The 22,169-nt window shown below is 43.1% G+C and overlaps 1 long non-coding RNA gene and 1 pseudogene across 1 annotated transcript; one reads left to right on the top strand and one right to left on the bottom strand.

The window, feature by feature from the left end:
• Window positions 1-8,128: 8,128 nt before the first annotated feature.
• LOC147254498 (uncharacterized) lies at window positions 8,129-16,234 on the bottom strand. Its single transcript, XR_015118058.1, has 3 exons — window positions 15,655-16,234; window positions 14,809-14,936; window positions 8,129-8,649 (listed from the first exon to the last, which is right to left on the bottom strand). It is a non-coding gene; the product is annotated as an uncharacterized LOC147254498 (long non-coding RNA).
• Window positions 16,235-16,785: 551 nt separating this feature from the next.
• LOC147254499 (zinc finger BED domain-containing protein 5-like) lies at window positions 16,786-18,232 on the top strand (annotated as a pseudogene).
• The last annotated feature ends 3,937 nt before the right edge of the window (window positions 18,233-22,169 follow it).

Genomic DNA, 22,169 nt, shown 5'->3' on the forward strand with positions numbered 1-22,169 from the left:
CCTAAACCCTAACCCTAATAGGGGCTTTTTCGCGAATAACTCCGCCCCCTTTTCTCCAATCAACACGAAAATTTCACCAATAATTCCGACCACCATAGGACCCCTATGCATCAAATTTCAGCCTCCTACAACTTACAGTTCCAAAGTTCCAAACCCTAACCCTAACCCTAACTCAAATTCTAAACCCGAACCCTAAAAGGGGCATTTTCGCCAATAACTCCGCCCCCTTTTTTCCAATCAACTGGAAAATTTCACCAATCACTCCACCGACCATCAGAACCATGTGCACCAACTTTCAGCCTCCTACACCTTACGGTTCCAAAGTTCCAAACCCTAACCCTAACCCTAAACCCTAACCCTAAAAGGGGCTTTTTCGCGAATAACTCCGCCCCCTTTTCTCCAATCAACACGAAATATTCACCAATAATTCCGACCATCATAGGACCCTTATGCATGAAATTTCAGCCTCCTACACATTACGGTTCCAAAGTTCCAAACCCTAACCCTAACCCTAAACCCTAACCCTAAAAGGGGCTTATTCGCCAATAACTCCGCCCCCTTTTTTCCAATCAACTGGTAAATTTCACCAATCACTCCACCGACCATCAGAACCATGTGCACCAACTTTCAGCCTCCTACACCTTACGGTTCCAAAGTTCCAAACCCTAACCCTAACCCTAAACCCTAACCCTAAAAGGGGCTTATTCACCAATAACTCCGCCCTCTTTTCTCCAATCAACTGGAAAATTTCAACAATCACTCCACCGACCATCAGAACCCTATGCACCAAATTTCAGCCTCCTACACCTTACAGTTCCAAAGTTCCAAAGCCTAACCCTAACCCTAAACCCTAATCCTAAAAGGGGCTTATTAACCAATAACTCCGCCCCCTTTTCTTCAATCAACACGAAAATTTCACCAATAATTCCGACAACCATAGGACCCCTATGCATCAAATTTCAGCCTCCTACACCTTACAGTTCCAAAGTTCCAAACCCTAACGCTAACCCTAACTCAAATTCTAAACCCGAACCCTAAAAGGGGCATTTTCGCCAATAACTCCGCCCCCTTTTCTCCAATCAACTGGAAAATTTCACCAATCACTCCACCCATGATCAGAACCCTATGCAACAACTTTCAGCCTCCTACACCTTACGGTTCCAAAGTTCCAAACCCTAACCCTAACCCTAAACCCTAACCCTAAAAGGGGCTTATTCACCAATAACTCCGCCCTCTTTTCTCCAATCAACTGGAAAATTTCAACAATCACTCCACCAACCATCAGAACCATGTGCACCACCTTTGAGCCTCCTACACCTTACGGTTCCAAAGTTCCAAACCCTAACCCTAACGCTAAACCCTAACCCTAATAGGGGCTTTTTAACGAATAACTCCGCCCCCTTTTCTCCAATCAACACGAAAATTTCACCAATAATTCCGACCACCATAGGACCCCTATGCATCACATTTCAGCCTCCTACACCTTACAGTTCCAAAGTTCAAAAGCCTAACCCTAACCCTAACTCAAATTCTAAACCCCAACCCTTATAGGGGTTTATTCGCCAATAACTCCGCCCCCTTTTTTCCAATCAACTGGAAAATTTCACCAATCACTCCACCGACCATCAGAACCATGTGCACAAACTTTCAGCCTCCTACACCTTACGGTTCCAAAGTTCCAAACCCTAACCCTAACCCTAAACCCGAACCCTAAAAGGGGCATTTTCGCCAATAACTCCGCCCCCTTTTCTCCAATAAACTGGAAAATTTCAACAATCACTCCACCGACCATCAGAACCATGTGCACCACCTTTGAGCCTCCTACACCTTACGGTTCCAAAGTTCCAAACCCTAACCCTAACCCTAAACCCTAACCCTAATAGGGGCTTTTTCGCAATAACTCCGCCCCCTTTTCTCCAATCAACACGAAAATTTCACCAATAATTCCGACCACCATAGGACCCCTATGCATCAAATTTCAGCCTCCTACACCTTACGGTTCCAAAGTTCCAAACCCTAACCCTAACCCTAAACCCTAACCCTAAAAGGGGCGTATTCACCAATAACTCCGCCCTCTTTTCTCCAATCAACTGGAAAATTTCAACAATCACTCCGCCGACCATCAGAACCCTATGCACCAACTTTCAGCCTCCTACACCTTACGGTTCCGAAGTTCCAAACCCTAACCGTAACCCTAAACCCTAACCCTAATAGGGGCTTTTTCGAGAATAACTCCGCCCCCTTTTCTCCAATCAACACGAAAATTTCACCAATAATTCCGACCACCATAGGACCCCTATGAATCAAATTTCAGCCTCCTACACCTTACAGTTCCAAAGTTCCAAACCCTAACCCTAACTAAAATTCTAAACCCCAAACTTTATAGGGGCTTATTCACCAATAACTCCGCCCTCTTTTCTCATATAAACTGGAAAATTTCACCAATCACTCCACCCATGATCAGAACCCTATGCAACAACTTTCAGCCTCCTACACCTTACGGTTCCAAAGTTCCAAACCCTAACCCTAACCCTAACTCAAATTCTAAACCCCAACCCTAAAAGGGGCTTATTCGCCAATAACTCCGCCCCCTTTTTTCCAATCAACTGGAAAATTCCACCAATCACTCCACCGACCATCAGAACCATGTGCACCAACTTTCAGCCTCCTACACCTTACGGTTCAAAAGTTCCAAACCCTAACCCTAACCCTAAACCCTAACCCTAATAAGGGCTTTTTCGCGAATAACTCCGCCCCCTTTTCTCCAATCAACACGAAAATTTCACCAATAATTCCGACAACCATAGGACCCCTATGCATCAAATTTCAGCCTCCTACACCTTACAGTTCCAAAGTTCCAAACCCTAACGCTAACCCTAACTCAAATTCTAAACCCGAACCCTAAAAGGGGCATTTTCGCCAATAACTCCGCCCCCTTTTCTCCAATCAACTGGAAAATTTCACCAATCACTCCACCCATGATCAGAACCCTATGCAACAACTTTCAGCCTCCTACACCTTACGGTTCCAAAGTTCCAAACCCTAACCCTAACCCTAAACCCTAACCCTAAAAGGGGCTTATTCACCAATAACTCCGCCCTCTTTTCTCCAATCAACTGGAAAATTTCAACAATCACTCCACCAACCATCAGAACCATGTGCACCACCTTTGAGCCTCCTACACCTTACGGTTCCAAAGTTCCAAACCCTAACCCTAACGCTAAACCCTAACCCTAATAGGGGCTTTTTAACGAATAACTCCGCCCCCTTTTCTCCAATCAACACGAAAATTTCACCAATAATTCCGACCACCATAGGACCCCTATGCATCACATTTCAGCCTCCTACACCTTACAGTTCCAAAGTTCAAAAGCCTAACCCTAACCCTAACTCAAATTCTAAACCCCAACCCTTATAGGGGTTTATTCGCCAATAACTCCGCCCCCTTTTTTCCAATCAACTGGAAAATTTCACCAATCACTCCACCGACCATCAGAACCATGTGCACAAACTTTCAGCCTCCTACACCTTACGGTTCCAAAGTTCCAAACCCTAACCCTAACCCTAAACCCGAACCCTAAAAGGGGCATTTTCGCCAATAACTCCGCCCCCTTTTCTCCAATAAACTGGAAAATTTCAACAATCACTCCACCGACCATCAGAACCATGTGCACCACCTTTGAGCCTCCTACACCTTACGGTTCCAAAGTTCCAAACCCTAACCCTAAGCCTAAACCCTAACCCTAATAGGGGCTTTTTCGCAAATAACTCCGCCCCCTTTTCTCCAATCAACTGGAAAATTTCACCAATCACTCCAACGACCATCAGAACCCTATGCACCAACTTTCAGCCTCCTACACCTTACGGTTCCAAAGTTGCAAACAGTAAACCCTTACCCTAACCCTAAACCCTAAGCCTAATAGGGGCTTATACACCAATAACTCTGCCATCTTTTCTCCAATCAACTGGAAAATTTCAAAAATCACTCCACCGACCATCAGAACCCAATGCACCAACTTTCAGCCTCCTACACCTTACAGTTCCAAAGTTCCAAAGCCTAACCCTAACCCTAACTCAAATTCTAAACCCCAACCCTTATAGGGGCTTATTCGCCAATAACTCCGCCCCCTTTTTTCCAATCAACTGGAAAATTTCAACAATCACTCCACCGACATTCAGAACCATGTGCACCAACTTTCAGCATCCTACACCTTACGGTTCCAAAGTTCCAAACCCTAACCCTAACCCTAAACCCTAACCCTAATAGGGGCTTTTTCGCGAATAACTCCGCCCCCTTTTCTCCAATCAACACGAAAATTTCACCAATAATTCCGACCACCATAGGACCCTTATGCATCAAATTTCAGCCTCCTACACCTTACAGTTCCAAAGTTCAAAAGCCTAACCCTAACCCTAACTCAAATTCTAAACCCCAACCCTTATAGGGGCTTATTCCCCAATAACTCCGCCCCCTTTTTTCCAATCAACTGGAAAATTTCACCAATCACTCCACCGACCATCAGAACCATGTGCACCAACTTTCAGCCTCCTACACCTTACGGTTCCAAAGTTCCAAACCCTAACCCTAACCCTAAACCCTAACCCTAAAAGGGGCTTATTCACCAATAACTCCGCCATCTTTTCTCCAATCAACTGGAAAATTTCAACAATCACTCCACCGACCATCAGAACCCTATGCACCAAATTTCTGCCTCCTACACCTTACAGTTCCAAAGTTCCAAACCCTAACCTTAACCCTAACTCAAATTCTAAACCCCAACCCTTACAGGGGCTTATTCGCCAATAATTCCGCCCCCTTTTTTCCAATCAAGTGGAAAATTTCACCAATCACTCCACCAACCATCAGAACCTTGTGCACCAACTTTCAGCCTCCTACACCTTACGGTTCCAAAGTTCCAAACCCTAACCCTAACCCTAAACCCTAAACCTAAAAGCGGCTTATTCACCAATAACTCCGCCATCTTTTCTCCAATCAACTGGAAAATTTCAACAATCACTCCACCGACAATCAGAACCCTATGCACCAACTTTCAGCCTCCTACACCTTACGGTTTCAAAGTTGCAAACAGTAAACCCTAACCCTAACCCTAAACCCTAACCCTAATAGGGGCATATTCACCAATAACTCCGCCCTCTTTTCTCATATCAACTGGAAAATTTCACCAATCTCTACACCGATGATCAGAACCCTATGCAAACACTTTCAGCCTCCTACAACTCACGGTTCAAAAGTTGTAAACTCTAACCCTAACCCTAACCCTAAACCCGAACCCTAAAAGGGGCATTTTCGCAAATAACTCCGCCCCCTTTTCTCCAATCAACTGGAAAATTTCAACAATCACTCCACCGACCATCAGAACCCTATGCACCAAGTTTTCAGCCTCCTACACCTTACGGTTCCAAAGTTCCAAACTCTAACCCTAACCATAACCCTAACCCTAAACCCTAACCCTAATACGGGCTCATTTGCAAATAACTCCTACTTCTTTTCTCATATAAACTGGAAAATTTCACCAATCACTCCACCCATGATCAGAACCCAATGCAACAACTTTCAGCCTCCTACACCTTACGGTTCCAAAGTTCCAAACACTAACCCTAACCCTAACCCTAAACCCTAACCCTAAAAGGGGAATTTCTGCAAATAGCTCCGCCCCCTTTTCTCCAATCAACGCGAAAATTTCACCAATAATTCCGACCACCATAGGACCCCTATGCATCACATTTCAGCCTCCTACACCTTACAGTTCCAAAGTTCCAAACCCTAACCCTAACCCTAACTCAAATTCTAAACCCTAACCCTAAAAGGGGCTTATTCACCAATAACTCCGCCCTCTTTTCTCCAATTAACTGGAAAATTTCAACAATCACTCCACCGACTATCAGAACCCTATGCACCAACTTTCAGCCTCCTACACCTTACGGTTCCAAAGTTGCAAACACTAAACCCTAACCCTAACCCTAAACCCTAACCCTAAAAGGGGAATTTCTGCAAATAGCTCCGCCCCCTTTTCTCCAATCAACGCGAAAATTTCACCAATAATTCCGACCACCATAGGACCCCTATGCATCACATTTCAGCCTCCTACACCTTACAGTTCCAAAGTTCCAAACCCTAACCCTAACCCTAACTCAAATTCTAAACCCTAACCCTAAAAGGGGCTTATTCACCAATAACTCCGCCCTCTTTTCTCCAATTAACTGGAAAATTTCAACAATCACTCCACCGACCATCAGAACCCTATGCACCAACTTTCAGCCTCCTACACCTTACGGTTCCAAAGTTGCAAGCAGTAAACCCTTACCCTAACCCTAAACCCTAACCCTAATAGGGGCATATTAACCAATAACTCCGCCCTCTTTTCTCATATCAACTGGAAAATTTCACCAATCTCTACACCGATGATCAGAACCCTATGCAACAACTTTCAGCCTCCTACAACTTACGGTTCCAAAGTTCCAAACCCTAACCCTAACCCTAAGCCCTAACCCTAATAGGAGCTTATTCGCCAATAACTCCGCCCCCTTTCTCCAATCAACTGGAAAATTTCAACAATCACTCCACCGACCATCAGAACCCTATGCACCAACTTTCAGCCTCCTACACCTTACGGTTTCAAAGTTCCAAACCCTAACCCTAACCCTAACCCTAACCCTAAACCCTAACCCTAATAGTGGCTTATTCGCCAATAACTCCGCCACCATTTCTCCCATCAACCTGAAAATTTCACCAATCACTTTTGTGACCATCAGAACCCTATGCACCAACTTTAGCCTCCTAGACCTTACCGTTCCAAAGTTCCTAACCCTAACCCTAAGCCCTAACCCTAATAGGAGCTTATTCGCCAATAACTCCACCCCCTTTTCTCCAATACTGGAAAATATCACCAATCACTCTGCCCACCATCAGAACCCTATGCACCGAATTTCAGCCTCCTACACCTTACGGTTCTAAAGTTCTTAACCCTAACCATAACCCTAACCCTAATAGGGACATATTCGCCAATAACTCCTCCCTCTTTTCTCATATCAACTAGAAAATTTCACCAAATCACTCCACCGATGATCAGAACCCTGTGTACCATCTTTCAGCCTCCTACACCTTACGGTTCCAAAGTTGCAAATCCTAACCCTAAACCCTAACCCTGATAGGGGATTTTAACCAATAACTCCACCCCCTTTTCTCCAATCAACTGGAAAATTTCACCAATAACTCCGCCGACTATCAGAACCCGATGCACCAGATTTCAGCCTCCTACACCTTATGGTTCCAAAGTTCCTAACCCTAATAGGGGCTTATACGCCAATAACTCTGCCGTCTTTTCTCTAATCAACTGGAAAATTTCACCAATCACTCTGCCGACCATCAGAACCCTGTGCAACAACTTTCAGCCTCCTACACCTTACAGTTCCAAAGTTCCTAAACCTAACCCTAACCCTAACCCTAAACCCTAATCCTATACCCTTACCCTAATAGGGACTTATTCGCTTACTCTCTAAAAAATGTTGGGTTAAAAACAAACCAATATGGGTTATTTTTTAACCCAACACTGGTTAAATATTGGACAGAACACATGCTTGGTTATTTTGACCCAACAAATTGGTTTGGTTTCCTTAAACCAACAGCTGGGTTGTTTATACAACCCAGTTGGGTTGTTCTTATTACCCAACCACAGGCTCAATTTGACTATACTGCTGGGTTCTTTCTACTCAATCATTTGGGTTGGGAATTTCTAATAATTAATATTTTATCATAATTTTATGATATTGTTATGGTCATTATTTTTTGATTAAATATATTCTGACAACAAAACTTAAGACAAAATATTTATTAAAATTCAAAATTCACAAAATATTTTAAAGAACAAACTTTCAAAAATAGGGAACAGTAAACATGAACTATTTTGAAACATTTTTTAAAACTTACAGTACAAAAATATTTTAGTCAACCAACTTTCTTAAATTGTATTAAAAAAAGGTGACAGTAACTTCATCTTTTAATAAAAAACATTAATAGTATCTAAAAACAATCTTAAAACAATTGTAGGAACTATCTCTATATATATCTATACCTCTCTATATATCTATATCTCTCTATATATCTATATCTATCTCTATATCTCTCTATATCTCTATCTATCTCTATATATATCAATATCTCTCTATATATCTATATCTCTATATATCTCTATCTATATCTCTATATCTCTATCTATCTCTCTCTCTCTCTCTCTCTCTCTATATATATATATATATATATATATATGTATATATATATTATACATATATATATAACTATACTATAACTATAACTTATCTGGAGGCCAGTGATTGCAGCTGGCTCCCAAGAAAGCCAACCGCTGGTGTAACGATTTTTTCCAAATCAAAAATTATACTCTGTAGAAATTGCCATGTTGGTGTGCACTCTTTTGGATAGTCCAAGTCAAATACAAAAAAACTTTTAAAACACGTATCAACCGCTGCAACTGCTGTTTCGGCCTCAATCGTCCTCCCTGACATGACCGAAAACACTTGCGAGTACTGGGTCCCACTCTCCAGCAGGAGGACATAGGGGCAGGATCTCACTGTCTTTACCTGCTCAAGGTATTCAACCATGTTGGTTCCGACCTATGATGAGAAATAAAAGAAATTAAAGCTGCAAGCAGCATTGTTAGGGCCTGAGTCCCGGCGCAGCCGCGGCTGGACCGTCGGCCCGCAACCAACGGTGTAATCGGCAAATCCCTAGGAGATACGACCCTCAACTCGCTGCACAGTGCGAGTGCAGAGTTGAGAGCTGGCCCTTTAAGAGCCCCTCTCTTCTCTGCTCGCTCTCTGCCATCTGTGTCAGAGTGGAGATAGAGGAGGATTTGGGCAGTTTTACTGTGAAACACAGTCATAACTCAGCATATGTTGGTCAAAAGTTGAAAGTAAAGACATCAGTGCGTAGAGTTTTTTTCTCAGGAATTCAATGGTGTGTTTTTTGAAGGTGTGAGTGTTTTAGTTTAGAAGCTACAAGTGTTTGTTTGACAGTATGTACATGAGGGCAGAGACCCTCCAATTGTGGTTTCTATGACTACAGTAAACAAATCTCTGCCATCTGTTGCAGAGTGGAGAGCAGCTGAAAAGTGTACATTTTTAGTGTGTGAAAAGCAAAGAACTCAGCATATGTTGCTTGAAAGTGCAATATAATACCATATTTTTGTAGGGATTTTTCTCAGGAATCTAGTGGTGTGTTTTGTGAAGCTGTGTGAGTTTTAGTGTAGACGTGAGAAGCGTTTGTTCGAGAGTATGTACCATGACAGGACACGGCCTCCCCATTGACTTCCATTGTAACGTAAAACGTGTCTCCCCAACTTTGACGGCTTATAAAATGGGAACCGAGCGCATAGTATATTAGCCTTTAAAGATTTTTGAAGAGCACAGTTGGGAGAGTAAAGTGTGAAAGTTTGGAAGCGATGCCATATACAGTTTAGGAGGAGATAGATTTTGTTCAGGGAGTAGCAAAAGTCCTCATTTTGACAGTTTTGTCCAATTTGTGGACATTGTGTTGTAGATAGGTCAGAGGTCAGAGCCTATGAATTTTTCGTCTTGATGAGACGAGTGCAACGGTGTTGGTCCTGTGTCTGTGGGACATTCGTGCAAGCAGTTACAGCGCTCCAAATTTTAAATTTTTGTTTTGGCTCCCTAGGTGGCGCTGTAGGGTTTGTCCCAATTTTTTTTTCAGAATATCGAAATTTTCGCCAGACCGGACGTGTGTGCAAAAATTCAGCGAATTGCATGCATGTTCAGGGGGTGTAATTAAGGGTTTTTTTGGCGGCGGAACCGGAAAGAATAACGAGTGTGCCTTCGAAACATAATAGGGTCTTCGCCAGGTACTGGCTCAGGCCCTAATTAAAGCTGCAAGCAGCGTTGTTAGGGCCAGAGCCCCCGCACGGCCTACGGCCGCATCCTTGACACCAGCCCCAATCCAACGGTGTAATCAGCAAATCCCTAGGCCTTGTAGTTTCGGAGATACGAGCCTCAGTGTGCTGCACAGTGTGACTGCAGAGCTGAGAGCAGAGCTGCCAGCTGGCCCTGTAAGAACCCCCTCCCCCGCTGCACTGTCTCTGATCTGTGCTGCAGTGGAGAGAGTGGAGGTTTAAGAGAAATGTAGTGTGTAAAAGCTGAATAACTTGGTATATGTTGGCCAAAAGTCACACATAATATCAAATTTTGTAGAGATTTTTGTCAGGAATCCAGTGGTGTGTTTTTAAAAGCTGTGGGTTGTATGGTGTAGATGTGAGAAGCATTTGTTTGAGAGTATGTACCCTGAGAGGACACGCTCTCCCCATAGACTTGCATTGTAAGGCGAAAAGTGTCTCCCCCACTTTGAGGGCTTATAAAATCCAAACCGAGCGAGTAGTATATTAACCTTGTACAACTTTTAATCAGCACAGTTGGGAGAGTAATGTGTGAAAGTTTGGAAGCCCTGGCATTTACGGTTTAGGAGGAGATAGATTTTGTTCGGGGCGCAAAATTGTCCAAAATTAGACATTCGTGTCCAAATTGTGGACATCCTGTTACAGTTAGGTCAGGGGTGTGAGTGTATGATTTATCCGTCTTGATGAGACAAGTCCAACGGTGTTGGTCCCATGTCTGTAGGACATTCCTACAGGCGTTGGCGTGGTTTTTTGTGTATGTAGGTGGCGCTATTGAGTAGAGCGCCTCTTTTTTTTTAATTATCGAATTTTTCACCGCACCCGATGTGCGTACCAAATTTGGTGAGTTTTCAAGCATGTTTAGGGGGTCAAATTAACTTGACGATTTAATTTAACAAATTAAAGTGGCGAGTGTGCCTTCGAAACATAATAGGGTCTTCGCCAGGTACTGGCTCAGGGTCTAATAATAGGAAAAACGTAACAATTTCAGATATAATTTTTGCCACCATTGGTTTCAATGGAAGACCTCACCCCCCTGTCCCCCCCGGACTATCCTGTGATGTTTTTAGAGGCCTGTGATGCTCCTAAGTATGTGTTTTTACTGCTTTTAGCGCTGACTTCGTGTCTCTCTGACTTCAAAACATAATAGGGTCTACGCCTGAAGTACCTTCTGGCTCAGGCCCTAATTAAAGCTGCAAGCAGCGTTGTTAGGGCCTGAGCCCCTGCACGGCCTGTGGCCGCGTCCTTGACATTGGCCCCAATCCAGCGGTGTCTTGGTCAATCTCTGGGCCTTGTAGTTTTGGAGTTAGAAGCCTGAGTCTGATCAGAGAGTGAGCAGAGCTGAGAGCTGGCCCTTTAAGAACCCCTCCCCCGCTTCTCTGTCTTTGATCTGAGCTAGAGTGGAGAGCAGAGGAGGATCAACAGAATTGTAGTGTGGAAAAGCTGAATAAGTCGGCATACATTGGTCAAGAGTGACACATAATACCATATTTTTGTAGGGATTTTTGTCAGGAATGCAGTGGTGTGTTTTGTAAAGCTGTGGGATGTATGGTGTAGATGTGCGAAGTGTTTGTTTGACTGTATGTACCCTGAGAGGACACGGTCTTCCCATAGACTTCCATTGTAAGCGTGAAACGTGTCTCCCCCACTTTGACGGCTTGTAAAATCCATACCGAGCAATTCATATAAAAACTTTGAAAGATTTTTGAAGAGCAGAGTTGTGTGATTGATGTGTGAAAATTTGGAAGCAATACCATTAATGCCCTAGGAGGAGATAAATTTTGTCTGAGGAGTAAAAAAAGTCCTGATTTTGACAGTTTTGTCCAATTTTTGGACATTCTGTTGTAGATAGGTGAGGGGTGAGAATGTATGAATTTTGCGTCTTGATGAGACAAGTCCAACGTTGTTGGTCCCATGTTTGTGGGACTTTCGTGGGAGGAGTTACAGCGCTCAAATTATAAAAAATTATCTTTTAGTTGTGTGGCTCCCTAGGTGGCGCTATAGACTTTTGTGGTGTTTTTGTTTTTGATGAGTGAATGTTTAGCCAGACTGGACAATTGTGCCGAATTTCAGCGAATTTCATGCATGTTCAGGGGGTGAAATTAGATTATGCGCGTTATGCGCATAATGCGCATATTACGTGCACTCATTGACAGCAAGAACAGTCTAGTACCAGGTTTTGAATGGGTGTGTATGTGAAATTCGGCTCCGGGCCGTCTGGTCGAGTTGCTTCATGGGTTTAGGGGGGGCTGGGACACTGTTTAGTGTGTGTTCATAGTGTTTTTAGTGCTGCTAATGTGCTGCTCTGCCGAGCAAACATCATGGGGTCTTCGCCTGAAGTACCTTCTGGCTCAGGCCCTAATAATAAGTGAACTCAAAGAAGAGGAAGGGTTAGGGTTAGGGTTGGTGGGAAAAACCCTAAAACCAAACCCTAACCCCGATTAGGGTTAGGGTTAGGGTTTGGGGTTTAACCAACCTTCACCCTAAAAGCCTTAAACGTAAACTCAAGAAAGAACAAAGAAAACTCAAGTCAGAGAATAATAAATCCAAAGAAGTGAACTCAAAGAAGAGGACGAGTTAGTGTTCTGGCTCTTGCAGTGTTTCAGAGCCTTTTGGTTTCGACATTTATTGCATCATTATTACAGATTTGAGGCCCTTGACATCTTCTATGAACACAGCTCGTAAGTTTATTCATTTAAGCAGCGCTGTTAGGGCCTGAGCCCCCGCGCGGCCTACAGCCGCGTCCTTGACACCAGCCCGAATCCAACGGTGTCATCAGCAAAACCCTAGGCCTTGTAGTTTAGGAGATATAAGCCTCAGTGCGCTGCCCAGTGTGAGTGCAGAGCTGAGAGCTTGCCCTTTAAGAGCCCCTCCCTTCTCTGCTCGCTCTCTGCCATCTGTGTCAGAGTGGAGAGCAGAGGCTCAGTGTGCTGCAGAGAGTGAGAGCAGAGCTTCCATCTGGCCCTTTAAGAACCCCTCCCCCGCTGCTCTGTCTTTGATCTGTGCTAGAGTGGAGAGAGAAGAGGATTAAGAGAAATGTAGTGTGTAAAAGCTGAATAACTCGGCATGCGTTGGTCCAAAGTCACACATAATACCATATTTTTGTAGGGATTTTTGTCAGGAATACAGTGATGTGTTTTTAAAAGCTGTGGGATGTATGGTGTAGATGTGGCAAGCATTTGTTTGACAGTATGTACCCTGAGAGGACACGCTCTCCCCATAGACTTCCATTGTAAGCGTGAAACGTGTCTCCCCCACTTTGACGGCTTATAAAATGGGAACCGAGCGCGTAGTATATTAACCTTTAAAGATTTTTAAAGAGCACAGTTGTGTGATTAATGTGTGAAAGTTTGGAAGCCATTTACGGTTTAGGAGGAGATAGATTTTGTTCGGGGAGTAAAAAAAGTCCAGAGTTTGACAGTTTTGTCCAATTTGTGGACATTGTGTTGTAGATAGATGAGGGGTCAGAGTGTTTGAATTGTTGGTCTTGATGAGACGAGTGCAATGGTGTTGGTCCCATGTTTGTAGAAGTTTCGTGTGAGGAGTTATAGTGCTCGAAATTATAAAAAATTATCTTTTTTTTTGTGTGGCTCCCTAGGTGGCGCTATAGACTTTTGTGGTGTTTTGATTTGATTTGGTCAATTGTGCCGAATTTCAGCAAATTTCATGCATGTTCAGGGGGTCAAATTAGATCATGCGCGTTATGCGCATTATGCGCATGGTGCGCATATAGCGCGCACTCATTGAGAGCAAGAACAGTATAATACCAGGTTTTGAATGGGTGTGTATTTGAAAACTGGCTCCGGGCCGTCTGACCCAGTTGCCTCATGGGTGTTGGGGGGGGGGGGCTGGGACACTGTGTGTGTTTTTAGTGTTTTTAGTGCTGCTAATGTGTTGCTCTGCTGAGCAAACATAATAGGGTCTTCGCCAGAAGGTCTTCGCCAGAAGTACCTTCTGGCTCAGGCCCTAAAAAGGTAAGTATCTCTACTGGGGCAAAGCAATCTACTCACTGTCAGATTGGAGAGCATCTGTGAACAGCAGTTTTCAAATCTTGCTCAAGATACTCAGTAGGATTCAGGATTCATATTTAGCTCCATGCATTCTCCCATCAACTCTGAGCAGCTTCCCTGTCCCTGCTGGAGAAAAGCCCCCGCAACACGGTGCTGCCACCACCATGAACCTGGACCCACCATCCACAGTGTGAAACATGGTGGTGGCAGCACCTGCTTTTTACAGATGTTTTGTTTTGCAAAGAAGAATGGACAAAAAATGCAGTGTGTATCCATGCAAAGTTGGTAGAGATGCACCCCAGAATACTTTTAGATGTAACTGCAGTTAAAGATGATTCAACAAAGTATTTAGCCCCCTCTGTATCAGAGGACTGACTATCATGTCATTTTTGTTTCACTTCTCAAATGTGTGTTACCTTGTGTTTATCACTGAAAACCCCAATGAAAAATATTTAAGTTTGTGCGACAAATGGCATATAAGTTCAAGGGGTACGAATACTTTCACAAGGCACTTTAATAAGTGTAAATAACAAAGATTCATCCACATGACTTATTTAATAAGCAATATATATATATATATATATATATATATATATATATATATATATATATATATATATATCTGTTGTAACAATGACATCATGCGAAATGTGCAGTCTTATGTGAGTGATAACTTTTAAGAATTGTGCTTTGTGAAATGAGTAACATTATCTAACGTTGCACTCATTCCAAGGATATAACGTTTTCACCATGCCCTTTGTTATATAAAGATGGATGTTTCCTTCCAACTTTTTAAAACAGCTGGGGTTGTTTCGAAATGAATTTATGTTTGGATTCATGCTCAAAGGTGAATTACTTACAGGTTGCACATCCATGAATGCTCTTCTTGATTCATCAATGCTGGCCCGGACCAGTCGTCTGCCTTTTTTATACACTGGCGGAGGGAGCATGGTTGGCAGAAGCGACAAGGCTACTTCCCCCTTGGCATCTGTAGGAGAACAATTATGGGCGTCAATATAGACTTGAATAGCTGTAATACCAAAAAAAAAAAGTCAAAATGCCTTCCAAATTGGTAGCAATTGCCATCCATATCCATCTATAATTAGAACCAAATCCCATCAAGCTAACTTGCATGTAACAATCCTCTTTGAGCATCCCCCTCTGTCTTCTTCCTTTCTTCTGTAGTTTACACAGGTGACTTTCACGTTTGAGTGTTTTTGTAAGTTAAGTTAAAATTTTAAGTGTCATTAGGTTACAAGAAAATCCATCCATCCATCCATCGTCATCTTCCGCTTATTCCTACACATTAAGGGTCGCGGGGGGGCTGGAGCCTATCCCAGCGTCAACGGGCGAGAGGCGGGGTACACCCTGGACAGGTCGCCAGTCCATCGCAGGGCCAACATAGAGAGACGAACAACCATTCACACTCACATTCATACCTACGGTCAATTTAGAGTATTCAATCAGCCTAGTCCCCAGTTGCATGTTTTTGGACTGTGGGAGGAAGCCGGAGTACCCGGAGAGAACCCACGCAGACACGGGGAGAACATGCAAACTCCACACAGAAAGATCCCGTGCCTGAGCCGGGATTCGAACCCAGAACCTTCTTTCTGTGAGGCCACAGTGCTAACCACTGCACCACCGTGCAGCCCACTACAAGAAAATCATGGTATAAAATAAGATATTTGCACAACATATAAATTTACCCTGAGCTCTCCGTTCATCCGCATTGGTGAGTTTCCCTTCACGTTTGACAAGACTTATTATCTTGTCTGCATAAAGAGGAACCCACTTCTCAAACAGCTTTGGGGCAGCCTCAACGTGAAGGATAGCAAAGTCCTGTGCAATCTAAAAGATGGAGACAAATTGAGAAACAAGGTCATTTAAACAATATGTCAATATACTCACATATTCCTTGTCCGTAACAAAAAAAAAATATTTTCCTGACCAAAAAGTAATCAACTTTTAAATGGAAGACAAAAAATATTGACTAATTTGGGCTGATTAAAAAAAAAAAAAATGGCTGCGCTTGAATATTTAAAAAGATGCTTAGTTAATAAAAGTAAACTTGGAGGCAATGCCAAGCTTTAGCATTTTTGAATTTTAACTTTAGACTTGTAACAATGCATTAGATCAGTGTTTCCCAACCAGGGGTAAGTGTACCCCTAGGGGTACGTGAGCACATTGCAGGGGGTACGTGGAAAAATTAAGAATTTATTTCCACGATAATAAAAAATATTCGTAGTCATTTCTTAAGTCCATCAATAAACTGTTACGTGTGCGCTATGACTTGTTTCCCTGGGGAGACAATAGCCTGTGGCACAGCCATACCAAAATCAAACAGCGGGAACCTGTTTACCTGCAGGTAAACATGGATAAATGGCTGAAACGTCAAGTTGCTGTGGATCCAGGAGGGGGAAAAGAGCCGCCGACAAACGCAAGAAAGATTCCAAACCTAAACCAAAGCAGTATAGTGAAAACTATATTTTATATGGATTCACTTCGACGTCTGCGGACCCACCGTTACCTCAGTGCTACTTTTGCGGTGAAGTCCTGGCAAATAACTCCATGAAGCCAGCCCATTTATAGCGACACCAGAGCACCAAACACTCGGAAAGTGTCGGTAAAACTGAGGAATTTTTCAAACGTAAGCTGTCGGAATTTAAATCAAGACAGACTGTAATGACAAAAGCCACAAGTGTGTCAAGCAAAGCACTGGAGGCATCCTACGCCGTATCTCTGCTCATGGTGAAATCAAAAAAGCCTCACTCCATTGTTGAAGAGCTCATTCTTCCTGCAGCAGTGGTTATGGCTGAAATTAGGACATAAACAAGCATATTTTGTTTTGCAAAAAGCTGCCAGGAAAGACAACCGGGGAAGAAATGTTCCAGATTATAGACAGCTTTTTCAAAGAACACGATCTACAGTGGAAAACCTGCAGTCACATCTGTACTGATGGCGCAGCTGCAATGACGGGAAGTGTGAAGGGACTTTTTGGACACGTAAAAAAGGTGAATCCCGACATTAAATGCATGCATTGTATTATTCACAACGAAGCACTGGCAAGTAAGCGAATGAGCCCTGATTTAAGCGCTGTTATGGATGATGCTGTGAAGGTGATAAATTTCATCCAATCCCGGCCACTGAATCACAGACTGTTTGAAAGTCTTTGTCATGAGAGTGGCACAGAGCACGACCAGCTATTGCTTCACACGGACGTCCGCTGGCTGTCTCATGGGAAAACACTACTGAGACTTTATGAACTGCGCAGAGAAGTTTCTGTGTTTCTGACAAAGCATCTGCATCCTCTTGCTGCGGTGTTCGAGGATGCTGAGTGGGTGACGCGCCTGGCGTATCTCGCTGATGTGTTTACCAAACTTAACGAGCTCAACCTGTCGCTTCAGGGAAAGGAGTCACACATCCTGTAAATGTATGACATAGTTAAAGGATTCACAAAAAAGCTCAAACTATGGGAGAAGAACTGTGATGAGGGAGACGTCAGCTGTTTCCCACTACTTGATTCCCATCTTGCCAGCACTGATGTTGCCAGGGCTCCAGTGGTCAAACTGGTGCAAGCAGATCTGTCCAAACTCTGTATTTTCATGACACTGAAGAAAAGTCAGAAAGACTGGATTGTGTGAGGAACCCATTTATTGTGAGTGAGAACTGCAACAACCTTCCTGCAAGGCTGCAGGAGCATCTGATGGATTTATCATCTGATCAGGGACTGAAAATGATACATACTGAGAAGAAATTGACTGAGTTCTGGTGTGATGTGGAGAAGGAGTATCCAGAGCTGGGAAAACATGTACTGATTGAGCTTTTACATTTTGGTTCTACTTATGTGTTAGGTGACCTTCTCCGCTTTGACACACATTAAAACCAAGTAGAGGAATAGACTGGATGTGGAGAACAGCCCGATAACAGCTGTTTCCACACTGCCCCCAGAACTATCAAAGCTTATGAAAGACAAGCAAGCTCAAGTGTCTCAGTAAAGCTCAGAGGACTGAAAAGCAGTCATCTCTCAGACTAAAGAAAACAAAATACTGAAGTCACTGAAGAAAAGAAAGTACAACTGATACTGTGAGTTTAAATAGTATTCTTGTTAAGTGTTTTGTTCCTTATATTTAAAGTTTAAATGCCTGTTTAAAGGGGACATATTCAAAGAAGCTCCTTTTGTGGTAAATGTCATAAAAGTTATATATAACAAAGGCAGGTTAATTATTTGTTTTGTATTTATTTATATTACTTATTTTTATTTATTCTTATTTTTTCTAATTTCAACTTTATTATTTCTCTTTAATAACAATATAATAATAATCTATTAGTATTAATAATACAGTATTAACAATACAAATGTTTACTATAATATTGTTTCTTATATTTATAATTTTTATTGCCTTGAAGGCAACATCATTTTATGTTTAATTTGAGTTAAATAAGAAGACAATGCCTGAATATTAAATGTTCAATTTAAGAAGATGAAATAAAATGATTTGCGTTGCATATTCAGTTGTGTTATGTTCTACTTTTGGAGAATCATGAACACCGATGAGTGAAGGGGTACTCATGGTGTGACAAAAAGGCTCAAGGGGTACACAAGACAAAAAAGGTTGGGAACCACTGCATTAGATAATGGGCACAGGAATAAATATGTACTAGCTCGTCTACTTCAGAGGAGTGGCAGGCTGCTTTGTATATACTTTTAATGAATAAATGGCAGTTTGAATACAGAGAAATGAATGTGTGAAGAGAAATGAAAATGATACGAGGTGTTTACAATATTTTATAAATAACTATGTGAAAAGCTTACTGTGCGTAAGTGTCGCTCCCCCTGAGGTTTGACATACCATGCCTGGGGTCAGAAGTCTGGGGAACTCAGCCAGAACCTCATCGATGGTCTTTGAATGGTCGGCCCGTATCCAGGCCGCCCTGAAGGTGCAAGTATCCGCCATGTATGCATCCACCTGGGCGAGGGGCTGGGTGTTATTTTTCAGCCACTCCGTACACTGCACCGCTCGCTCCTCCAAAATGGCAGAGGCTGTAAAATATAAAATTCAAGAAACATTTATATTACATTATACAATGTGTCCCCGGTGATGTTAAGTGTTTCCCCTACATAGACTTTACTAGGCCACAACCTCCAATGCCCCCCCACCCTTAGTCCTTAACCATGCCCACGGTACTGCCAGGAGCCCCTGGTTAGAGGATCTAAGGGAGCGGCTGGGGGTGAAGTCATGTAGGAGGTCCCAAATATAGCTGGGAGCCAGTCCACTGAGGGCCTTATAGGTGATTAGCAGCAACCTGTACTGGATTCTAAAGGAAACAGGAAGCCAGTGCAGGTCAGCGAGGATGGGAGTCATGTGACAAGACTTCTTAGACCTGGTCAGCAGTTTGGCTGCTGCATTCTGGACCAGCTGCAGACGGTGGAGAGAAGAATGGTTAAGACAAGTGTAGAGAGAGCTGCAGCAGTCAGCCCTGGAAGAGACAAATACATCAACAGCCATCTCCAGCTCCTGGTGGGAAACAATCGACCGCAGCTTGGAGATGTTCCTCAGGTGGAAAAAGCTGTTTATACAAAGAGCCTTGATATGTTGATCAAGATGCATCGACTGGTCAAAGTGCACACCAAGGTTCCAAACACTGGGTTGGACGTTGTCCTTTCGAGGGCCCAGATGTTCCTGAACCCTGGCTGCTACACTGTCAGGAGCAAAAATCAACACCTCAGTCTTAGCTGCATTGAGTTGCATGGGGGTTCTTGGACATCCAGCCCTCAATGGCAGCCAGACATTCCAGCAGGATGCTGAGGCTTTGTATGTTCTCAGGATTGAAGGAGAAATGAAGCTTGATGTCATCAGCATAGCACTGATAAGAGACACCCGGGAAAGTGCTGATGAGATGATCTAGAGGGAGCATGTAAATAGCAAACAGTGTCGGTGCCAGCACTGAACCTTGAGGAACCCCACAGAGAAGAGGAGCAGGATCAGAGCTGAAAGGACCAACTGTCACAGAAAAAGATCTCTCACTAAGGTAGGATCAGGCACGGACATTGTATTACCTGGTATTACTTTCGTCCTTGGCACAGAGGGAGACGGAGATGTCTGTGGCCTGGGCCCGTCTGACCTCCGCAGTCGCTTTCTTATGTTACTGAGCCTCTCCTCTAGAAACCCAGTGGCTGGGTACTTGGAGCGCCCCTGGGTATACCACGTATCTTTACAAGATTAAAAAATATCCATTTAAGTCAATGAGCCTAAACGTCTACTTGTCCCTGAACATTTCATTTAAATTACAAAAAATCTTTTAGGATGCATTTGGTTTAATGCCACCCAAAATACTCACAAAACCACTGGCACTTGCATCTTTTAAGCAGGGGAAAGAATTTATTAAAGCTGAAGCCAAGGCAGTTTTTGTCACAGCTGATGGTCTGAAAATGCCAAACACATACACTGTGAAAAACTAACTACATGAATGATTTCCTTTATTTGTCACTTATACATGTAGTGAAATTGCATTTACAGTTATCTTAAGACAACAAGTAGCATTATTTAAAATGGTGAATGGTCTATTATATTGACCTTCACTTTTTTGTAATCAGCTTTCTGAAAAAAATTATTTCACTGGTATCACGGTTTAACATTTCTGAAACTATACCTAAAGCATTGCATTCACAGATTCTCTCTCACACACACACACACATACAGTCTTTGGCCAGGAGCTGAATTCCTGTGTATGTTGCATCAGACAGCTTGGAGAACAAGTTAAAAGTTGGACTTCTTCTAAAAATCCTGCCATTTATTCTGAACCAGAGCAGGGCCATATCAGGTGCCCTTTTTAAAAATCTATGGTATTATTTGGTCAGGAATCAAACACATGACATCTCAAGGTCAGGACAGAAACACAACAACCTTCATTAGATTTTACTCACGTTTCTCTGCACTTTTCTATCAGATGGGACACCAAAATTCTGACCATGGCACGCCTCTGTTTAATCGTTATCAACTGCTCCGTGTCCAGGCTCTGAACAATGGCCCTGCCCTCAAGAACGTTGGAAAGGACAGTGCGGATATCCTGAAAGAATACGGATAAAAAAGGCAAATAAACTACATGCATTGCTATTGTCCAGCTTCAGTGCTAGAGAGGACACCAACACAAAGGTCATTTATTTAGAGATTATTTACAAATGTGGGAACTGTCTGCAGCACGATTGTGCTCGGAGGTGCAGTCATCTCAGGGGTTGCAATTGCAGTCACCTCTGTGGGTGCAGGTGCAGTCATCTCATGGAGGTCATTTGATGAGGCTGGCAATTGGGGTCCTGAGGGTGTGGCTTGTGAGCACACCATTTGCCCAACCTGTGCAGGGCAATTCTTGGCAGCTTTAAGCTAAGTTTATGAGTTGATAAAGCTTTAACACTTCAACTTCTATGCAGCCTACCACATCCCTGATCAAATCTAGTAAAAGATTTCTGCAGTAATAAGCAAAGGTGTGGTCCTGCAGGGTGTCAATAGAAGTCTGCTCTGGAGGTTGGCCCGGAGTTAAATATAAGCAGTATTAAAGCATCAGGGCAGATCTGAAACCACCCCCCTCTGAAACCACCCCCCACTGAAAACCCTCTGAAAACCCCCTGAACCCCCCCCCCCCAACCCACCTCCTAGAATACTCTGTAGCGAAGAGAAATGTATAAACAGTCAGAATGATCTTTGTATGGTTTTACAGCATGTAACGGGTGATGGTCAACCAGTTCACTTGGATCGACAGCTACCAAAGTTTGCGTCTGGATCACACTGTAGGCATGAAAATGCCTTTCAAAACCTTGTGTTTCCCACCCCTGTACAACAAACTTGGTTGTTGGAGTGTTCGTCATCTGACCAAGAAGTATGATGGACTTTATGAGGCCAAACTGGGGTTCACCATCAGGGTCATAAGAGAGGAACACCGTCATGCCTGGTCTGTATTTTGTGCCCTTGAAGGTCACCCAAGATGGCACAAGAATCTCACTGAAGGCAGGGAAATCTGAAAGATCTTTTTGGATTTCTTTAAATCCATCAATGGTTGAAAGAAAGATGCTTGGTCCTGGGCCAACCTCTGTATTGTGACTCAACAAAGTGCCAGAGCGCAAGTTATAACAAAGTTGCACCTGATGGCGATACGCCATTGTCTTACAAATATTGCGAACATTGCATGTGATGTGACTGACACGTTTGAAGAAGTTGTGTTTTGCTTC

Source organism: Aulostomus chinensis, chromosome 10, assembly GCF_037954235.1.
Source record: "Aulostomus chinensis isolate RoL2024-O1b breed Wild chromosome 10, RoL_Achi_v1.0, whole genome shotgun sequence".
NCBI lineage: Eukaryota > Metazoa > Chordata > Actinopteri > Syngnathiformes > Aulostomidae > Aulostomus > Aulostomus chinensis.